Source organism: Tupaia chinensis, unplaced genomic scaffold (genome assembly GCF_000334495.1).
Source record: "Tupaia chinensis unplaced genomic scaffold, TupChi_1.0 Scaffold143996_1, whole genome shotgun sequence".
NCBI lineage: Eukaryota > Metazoa > Chordata > Mammalia > Scandentia > Tupaiidae > Tupaia > Tupaia belangeri.
In genome coordinates this window covers 3,879,619-3,888,930 of record NW_006203847.1, presented here as the reverse complement: position 1 = coordinate 3,888,930, position 9,312 = coordinate 3,879,619, and positions in this window count along the sequence as shown.

The following is a 9,312-nucleotide window of genomic DNA, read 5'->3' as shown; positions in this document are numbered from 1 at the left end:
AAAATAAGTAAATTAATTAATAAAGTTAAATAAAATAATTCTTTAAAAAATTGTTGGCTCATAAAGCATATGATTATCTGAAATATATTTGGCCATTGTATATTATCTTAATATTTGTATTGAGTTTTTATTTCCCTATTTAGCTTTGTATAGATTCCTGATAATTATGTTTGCATATAAAGTTAAAAGCTTTCATAATTACCATAAGCATTGCAGCATTTTATTCCTGACATAAGACATAAGCATTTATACTTCAAATGACTAAAAGATTTCAGCATATAAAGCACATAGGAAGATTTTTTTTGGAGAGATTTTCGCTATAGGGCGCGTGAGCTCGCCAGACAGACAGAGAGAGACAGAGAGACAGAAAGCGAGAAATCACTCCCCAGGGGGGATGGTCACACCGCAATCCCTTCTCCTCCATTCTCCTCTCAGGATCTCGGGCACGCGCGCACACGCGCCCGGCGTGAGTTTAAGCTGCCAGGTCCGGGACGCAAACCTCGGTTGACTACGTGGGAGTCCAGCGACATAGCCATTACGCTAACTGCTGGTCCCCACAAGTGTGTTCTTTATGGTTAAAAAAATACTACTATAACTTATCACCTCACAGCAATGAGTATGGCAATTATCAAAGAGAAAAGAAAATGTGTTGGTGAGGCTGCACAGAAAAGGGAACTCTTGGACACTATTGGTGAGAATGTAAATCAATATAGCTATTATGGAAAGCAGTATGGAAGTTCCTAAAAAATTATAAATAGAATTACCATAGGATCCAATAATCCAACTTCTGGGAATACATACAAAGGAATTGAAATCAGGATGTCGACGAGTTATCTCTATCCCCTTATTCACTGCAGCGTTAGTTCACAATAGCCAACATATGTCCATCAGTGGGCAAATGGATAAGTAAATCATGGCACATATATTCAACCAATATTATACAGCCTTAAAAAAGAAAGAAATCTTACCATTTGCAACAACATGGATGAAACTGAAGGACAGTATGCCTAGTGAAATAAGCCAGACACAAAAAGACAAATACTGTATTATCTTGTCTGGGTGTGGAAGCTTAAAACATTAAACTCATGGAAACAGAGGATAGATGGGTGGTTCCCAAGGGCTGGAGGGAGGGAGAAATGGGAAGGTTATAATAAGCGTATACAGTTTCAGTTATTCAAGATACATTTTGGAGATCTACTATATAACATAGTGCCAATAGCTAACAATAGGGTACTGTATACTTAAAATTTGCTGAGAGACTAGATCTATTAAGTATTCTTAACATACACACAAACTTATATATATATACACACACACATACATACATACGTAGCTTTTTTATGTCAGTCATACCTTAATGAAGTGGTTTTAAAAATTAAACAGCTTCAGAAATTATAATAAACCACATCTACCTCTAGTTTGTTTTTTAATCACATGCTACTGTTATAGAAGCATGTCTTGGATGAGACTAGGCCTTCTCCATGGCCCCTGAGTTTGAAATGATGGTTATATTTTAGATCACAACTCCTTGGATTTCTGAATGGCTATGTTGGTCAGTTGAAACACTGAGTCTATAAAGAACTAAGAAATTTATTTGTGGTCTTAGGAATTGCAGTTCAGGAGACACAGATTCAGGTGAACTGAAGGAGTTCTGTGGACATGTAAGGTAAAGCAGAAATTAAGATTAGGTGAAAAGGTTTAAATGGGCTGGAGGCCACATAAGAGGACCAAGTTCAGTTCCCAGGTTAACTGGAACATTAGGGGCATGTGTGCACCCGTAATCCCAGCTGGTTGGGAGACTGGGGCAAGAGAATCAGGACACAGTGAGACCCTGTCAATAATATCTATCTTTATCTCTCCTTTCCATCTTTCTCTTTCTCTCTTGCTCCTTCTCTTTCTACTATTAAAAGGTGGGAGGGCTTTAAATCATTGCATAGTGATTTAAAATCGTTCAAAGAGAAATTTCTACTGAAGTTAAAAAAAGAATGTATGGGCTACTTGATCAGTGGAATATAAATCAAGAATGTATATATGTGGTTAAAATGTCCATAAAACAAGCATCTGATAACATCTTGATGTGTATCTGGAGCCTCTGGATACAAGGTAATTAACTGGTCAGTCCAGGTATCTGCAGCCCAAGGGTGAAGGTGACCAAAGTTCACATTACTAGGCAGAAGCTTGAGACCAGGTAAGTCTGACTTTCTTAATGGCCTCCCAACTCCATTTTAAGTAGGGCTCTCTTTGATTATTTTTGACTTCACAGTTACCACATGTAAGAAGTTACCATTCTACCACCTAGCCTGCTCTCCAATGCCAGGTATGTCTGTTGTTGCTTCCCTTCATTTTGGTCCATTGGTCAATGGGAGGTGGATTGAGTAAGATTCCAGGTTTTTTTTCTTTCTTTTTTTTCAGTTTGTCAGAGGGGTGCATGCACTCACCAGAGACAGAGAGACAGAGAGAGAGAAAGAGAGGGAGAAAATACTCTCCCAGTAGGTGTGGCCATGCCACAATCCCCACCCCTCCCCCTCCATCCTGTTGGGACTTGAGGCACGTACATGTGCCCTGCATGTCCTTCAAATCACTGGGTCCAGGAATCGAACAATGTGGTTAGCCATGTATGAGCCAGCTCTCACCACCACCAGGCCACAGGGCCAACCCAAAATTCTGAGTTTAAGTAATAAATAATCTCAAGTCAACTTAAGCAAAAATTAATAAGTGGTCATTTCCAAAAAAATAAATGGTGGCAGTCTCATGGCATCTATAGGCAGGATTGTGGCCTGACCTCAGAAGAAAACCAGAGCCAGGAACTAGAAACCAGAACAGGAACCTGGGAAACATACTCTCCTTGGCCTCTCTTTATTTATCTTTTTGTAGAATTACTTTCTTGACTTCTCTGTCTATACAGAGATTGACTGGCAGACTAGGTCCCAGTGAAAAATTCCCAGAAGAGAGGCTCCAGTTGGCTAAATTCCTGTCTGGGCCAATCTCTAATTGAATCAACTGCAACCATGGGGATGGTCACTTAATATAACCATGGCCCTTCTATCTAAATGGTTGAAAAGTAATACTGAGAGAGACCTCCTAGACTCCCAAAATATTCAGACAAGAAGCCATTTTAAAGCTGAAGTATGTCTCGGTGTGTTCAGGGAAGCCATGCTCTAAACCCATCCAGAAACAGGAAGTATGCAAACATCTCAAAGTTTATCTTCTATAGAAGATGGTGACGACCTAAATGGAGAGAAAAAAGAGGAGTTTTTTGCTTGTGTTTTGAGGAGTTTATTCTTGCAACCAGGTCAGTCAGCAAGCACCACCAAACTCTCAAAAAACTTAACATGTGTTCCATATTTATAGATACAATCATGCAAATAATTCCTCATTTCAGTGAATTACTTTATCCTGATTCCTGTTTTTCTTCACATACCCATGCCCAGTTTCTCATCTGACCGTTCTTCAGACCTTCCCATGACACAACACTTGACCAGATTGTTCTCTTTAGAGGGCTTACTTCTTCTTTTCTTTCTTTTTATGTTCTCCTTTATTTATTTAACATTTTTTTAGATCAATTTCACGTTTTACATATAGTCCTTGTCATGATGTATACTATAAATGCATATATGTGTGTGTATAATTTTTTGAGAGGTTTTTGCTATAGGGCACGTGCACTCGCCAGGAGAGACAGAGAGACAGAGAGATAGAAAGTGAGAAATCAGCCCCCAGGTGGCATGGCCACGCCACAATCCCTTCTCCGCCATTCTCCTCTCGGGATCTTGGGCACGCACGCACACGCACCTGGTGTGAGTTTGAGCCACCGGGTCTGGGACTCAAACCGTGGTCGACTACATGGGAGTTCAGCGACATAGCCATTACGCTAACTCCTGGTCTCTCTATATAATTTTTTTAACAGAGAACTTCATATTTGTTTGTCTGTTAAGTGTTCCTTCTCTTTGACCCTCACACCCATTTTTAGAAACCTTTCTTAATTTCTTTCTTTTTTTTTTTTTTTGTTTTGCTATAGGGCACGTGTGCTCGCCAGACAGACAGAGAGAGACAGAGAGACAGAAAGTGAGAAATCACCCCTCCAGGGGGATGGTCACACCACAATCCCTTCTCCTCCATTCTCCTCTCAGGATCTTGAATATGCATGCACACGCACCCGGAGTGAGTTTAAGCCACCAGGTCCAGAACTTGAACTGTGGCCGGCTACATGGGAGTCCAGCAACATAGCTATTATGCCAACTGCTGTTCTCCAGAGGCCTTTCTCTTTTTTTTTTTGGAGAGATTTTCACTGTAGGGCGCGTGCGCTCGCCAGACAGACAGAGAGAGACATAGAGACAGAAAGCGAGAAATCACCCCCCAGGGGGGATGGTCACGCCGCAATCCCTTCTCCTCCATTCTCCTCTCAGGATCTTGGGCACACACGCACACGCGCCCAGCGTGAGTTTTAAGCCACCGGGTCCGGGACACGAACCGCGGTCGACTACGTGGGAATCCAGCGACATAGCCATTACGCTAACTGCTGGTTCCCAGCCCAGAGGCCTTTCTTGATCTCAAAATGGCTGCAGTCCTGCTAAATCTCAAACTGGCCTGCTTCAATCTCTACTGTCATATGCACGCATGATTTTTAGGGGTTGTATTTTATTATGAAAAAGCTGCACAGACTCTCCCCAATCATTTCTGATTCTGTTGTTCATTGGCCTCCATTTCTGGCGAACCTGGTTTTACTCTGGTGTGATGAATCCATGGCTTGATCTCCACTATTAATTGTGTCCAGGATTTCTTAACATTGAGCAATTCTCAGGAAACTGAGTCAAAGGCTTCACCAGGGTACAGTTTAGATAAGCATAACTTCCAAACATGCTTCCCAAGGCTTTTTCACTGGCAAAGTTCTCTAAATAATATTTATCAGGCATGCTAGCATGAGAAAACACCTCCTCACTAGCCTTCTCAGCTCAGTTTAGTCAGGGCTGACACAAATGACTATATTTTGATTATGAAAACTTTCACATTTCTCCCTCTTTATCAAGATGTTTCTCTATATTGGGGCCACAAGTGGTATGGTGGTTGGGGCACTGGACTCCCACATGGTCAACTGCATTAGGTCGAAGCCCAGACCTAATGGCTTGCTTTCTCAATTTCCCTCACTCTTTCTCTCTCTGTCTCTCTCTGGTGAGCACATGTGCCCCACAGCAAATTAAAATAATAATAATAATCATAATCACAACAAATAAAATTAGATAAATAATTCTAAAAAGAGTATCTTTCTTGGGCCAGCAGGTGGCATGGTGGTTAAGGTGCTGGACTCCCACATGACCAACTGCAGTTTGAGCTCTGGATCTGGCAGCTTGCCTTCTTGCTTTCCCTATCTCTCTCTCTCTGGTGAGTGCATGTGCCCTATAGTAAAATTAAAAAAATAAAATAATAAAATAAAATAAAGAATTCTTAAAAAAATCTTTCTCTATAAACATTGTTGATCATTTATCTTATAGTCATGCCCCTTGATGCTAGGGTGGACTTGTCCTGCTTGGTGGTCTGGTCATTCAATGCTGGAGTGAAGTGATTGATGACTATCAGTTAGTGTCAAAACCCTTTATAGCCACATTTGAGTAACAAGGAAGGCTTGGAGGGAATGGCTCTCAGGCTACATCTACCCAAACTCCACTGATCTTAAACGTGATAGGAACCTAAAACCAAGTGTGCCTGCTCCCAACCTCTGTTCTTACTCCAACAGAAAAAGTGGAGACTTAACTGATGTATGAAACACCCAAGTACATAAACCATGTGATACTGAATATCATAAGGTGTTGCTTTAATTTTTCAATAATACTGAATATTTACTCTGCATGGGCTCAGGTATGCCACCAAAGATGAAAAAGCAGTGAGAGGTCTCAGGCCTTATTTGAGTTAGAGAAATGTGTCTAGGAGGAAATAAAGCGACAACACAAGGGACTATAATATAACGTATCAAGTAGATGTTAAGTTCTATTGGAGTGTATTTCTATAGCTAAAAGTTATTGCTTACCTTTTCTTTCAAGGTTCATTTTACTAGAGGTGCATCTGCATACTGACCTTATATAGCATGCAGACAGTAGGGGCATAGGGTTAAAAGTCCAACTGATGCTTCTCAACAAGGAAGTAGCTTGAAGAAATAGGTGCAACAATAATCAAATTAAGCCCATTGCCTCCAGAGCTTGCCCCACCCATCTCACTTCTTCTGATTTTTTTTGGTGGAATTTACCCCATAAATTCCTTTTGGAAGTGCTCCATATACCTCCCGGAGTACCCTATTTTAGTGCCAGCACTTGTTGGAATACCATATGATCAAGCGTTAATACCTTAAGATAGGTTGGTTTATCTCATCCTAGAGACTGGTAAACTTTGATGAGAAATCAGAAAAGACCTTGAATACAGTGTATGGGTAATAGCCCTATTGGGAGACTTTGAAATTGAATGATGTAGAATAAGTTGGCAAGATCTTGGGCACTGGAGTTTGCCTCACTTCAGGCCGAGAGTTCTGAAAGCTGCCCAAGCAATTTCAGTCCCTGGAAAGTTTCTGTATAAACTAAAGGCAAAGATGAGATCTTCTGATTTTTTGTTTGTTTGTTTGTCTTTGTTTTTGTTTTGTTTTTCTAAACTCCTATAAGGCTTATACTCACACTGTCTTTTCTCATTCTTGTGGAATCCTATGAATCTTCAGTTGACTGAAGGATCAGAATTAGAGAACGTACTGAAGAAAACAGAAAATTTAAGACACTCTAACTCCATCGAAAGAACCAATCATCTGTGTAGCTTCCCCCTCCCATTCTAAAATACCTCTCTGGTTGAGTAGATGCCAGGAAATTTTGTATTAGAGCCCTTGCTTATAGACTTTGGGGGTATTATCAACCAAGTCTGTCATGTAGATGGTGTTCAATAGTATTCATTGTAAGATACAGTGAGGACAACAGGGATTAGTGAAAATGTATCTTAATGAGACCAGGTTAATCATATAGAGATGTTGGAGGTGCACATGCTGGTAAAATATATGGCATGGTTCTATTTATTCTGTGACAGTGCAAACATATCAGATTTTAAAAACAAGACAGAAGACAAAAAGACACTATGAGCAGTAGTCATAGAGAGGCTTACCACTAGCATATCGTGTTCCTTCACCTCTTCTCCTTGACACTCCTAGCCACCTGCTGAATGATGTCTGCTGAGAAGACCAGTGGCAGTGGCTGAGCCTCTCTGCCAAAGTGAAATATAGGAGGCTACTGCTTATCTCTCCTCAGCTGCTCTAAACAAATTTTCAGAGGAGAGAAAAAACTCATTGGCTAGGTTTCCTGGGTTTACTTTGTCTAAAAATTTATCCAGATAAACTCTCCATTTTCTTCATCTTTCTGGGGTAATACCATCAAAAAAGATTATGCAAAGTAAATACAGTAGGTTTTAAGGAAATCTCTATATATTTCACTTCTAAGAAATAGGCTGAAGTGAAACAAAATGAATTATGGAGTTTTCATCACCAGTTTTAACACAAATCAGCCACCTGTTCCTCACCTGGTGATGGCTTCACCTATAAAATTAGTGAGTGGTTGGAGATGGTGGAAAATATGCTGATAAGTCAAGAGGAAAGTGTTTAAGTGAAATATTGAGATTAAAAAATTGCACTGAGATCTTGGAGAACAATTTGACAGAATTCAAGTCTACCTGTGTCATTTATAATACAATTGACTCCAAGGACTGTGTGCGAAAAGCAGATTAAAATGACTTGTCCCAAGATAAAAGGGATTTGAATGCATGAGCACTTTTCTATGTCCACCATGTTTTTAGTAAAGTTTTGAGAGGACTTTAAAGCTCACATTTGCTGCCAAAATTTTATTATTTTGTAGAAATGTAGTTCATGCAAATAAAGATATCTTTGGATCCAAATGGGCATTTTACAAGAGAAACTGTCGCCAGTTTCAAAACTATACCACAAAGTGCCTATCAATATGAGAAAACAGTACAATTATTTCTGAACATTTTTCCAGCCAGAGCAGAACCATGTCTGAATTAATTCCATTATTGCAATTTCAATATTCAACTGTAATAGTATTGATACTCTGCTGCTTTTATGACATGTCTTGTTTTATACTAGCAATAAATTCAGAGAAATGTGTATGGAAATAGAATCCTATCATTTTTAGACTGACATTGTGTAATACGATTTTGCTGCTATAAGGATATTACTCATCGTCCCCTCCTCTCCTTTTCCCTCTTTTGTCTTCTGTTCTCAGCCCAGTTGAATATAATAAAGTGCACTAGGCCAATGGGACAAGGGGAGGAGGAATGATACATTGGTTGGAGAAGCAACATTTTCCCCCTCTGGGAAATTACTGAATTCAAAGCACCCCAGAGTAAATTAAGAATATCTTTAATGAATTGAAGCACTGATATGATTTAAGTTTTTCATTCAACAAATGTTAGCTGAGCATCTACTGTGTGCCCATGGTTTTATGCACTGGAAATACAAATCTGAATAAGACAGTCCTTGATTCAAGGAGTTCACTCTTTTAAGTGGAAAGTGTCATGCAACAGGGTGGGAGTAGGGTACTGGAGAATCATCGAACAATTTGTAGTAAGGCCAGGCTTAAAATGATTGCATTAAAAGAATTTTTAAAAAAGGCTGAATAAAGGATTGCTAGTTAGTAAAGGAAGATGAAGGCTGTGAGGCAGAAGGAATACCATGCACTAGGTAAGAAGACGTGAAGAGATGATAAGACGTTTCAGGAACTCCTAAACAAATGATGAATGGAGGAGATAGTGGTAAGTAGCCAGAGATGATGTTGGAAAGGGCCAAGAGCTGGATCACAAAGTGCTCTGGGTACCACTAATCATTGAAGAGGTGTTGGGAAGGGATGGGAGGACATTCAGCCTGGATGAAATATCTACAAACTCTATATCCTAAATTATTCTCATTTCATGTTTTTACTAATTACCTAGTTTCTGGCTTGACCTTGGAGATTACCACGATACCAGGAAAGGGATGCTCAGAGCAATGAGCAGAAATAGCACGGTACCTGGAAAAAATAGAATCCTATTTTCAATTAATAAATTCTACAGAACAGAGTTCAGAAATAAACACAAGACTCTTTGGAAATTAATTACAATTGTCCCTCAGTTCTTCAGGGATTTCTTTCCAGGATTCCTTCTGGCTACCAAAAATTTCAGGAGATTCAATACCTTTATATAAAATGCCACAGTAGTTGCATATTTCAACCTAAAAGAAATGCTGAGGCAAAATAAGTAAGGCAAAGAGTTTATCTGGACCAGAGTTGGAGGGTGATCTCCCTG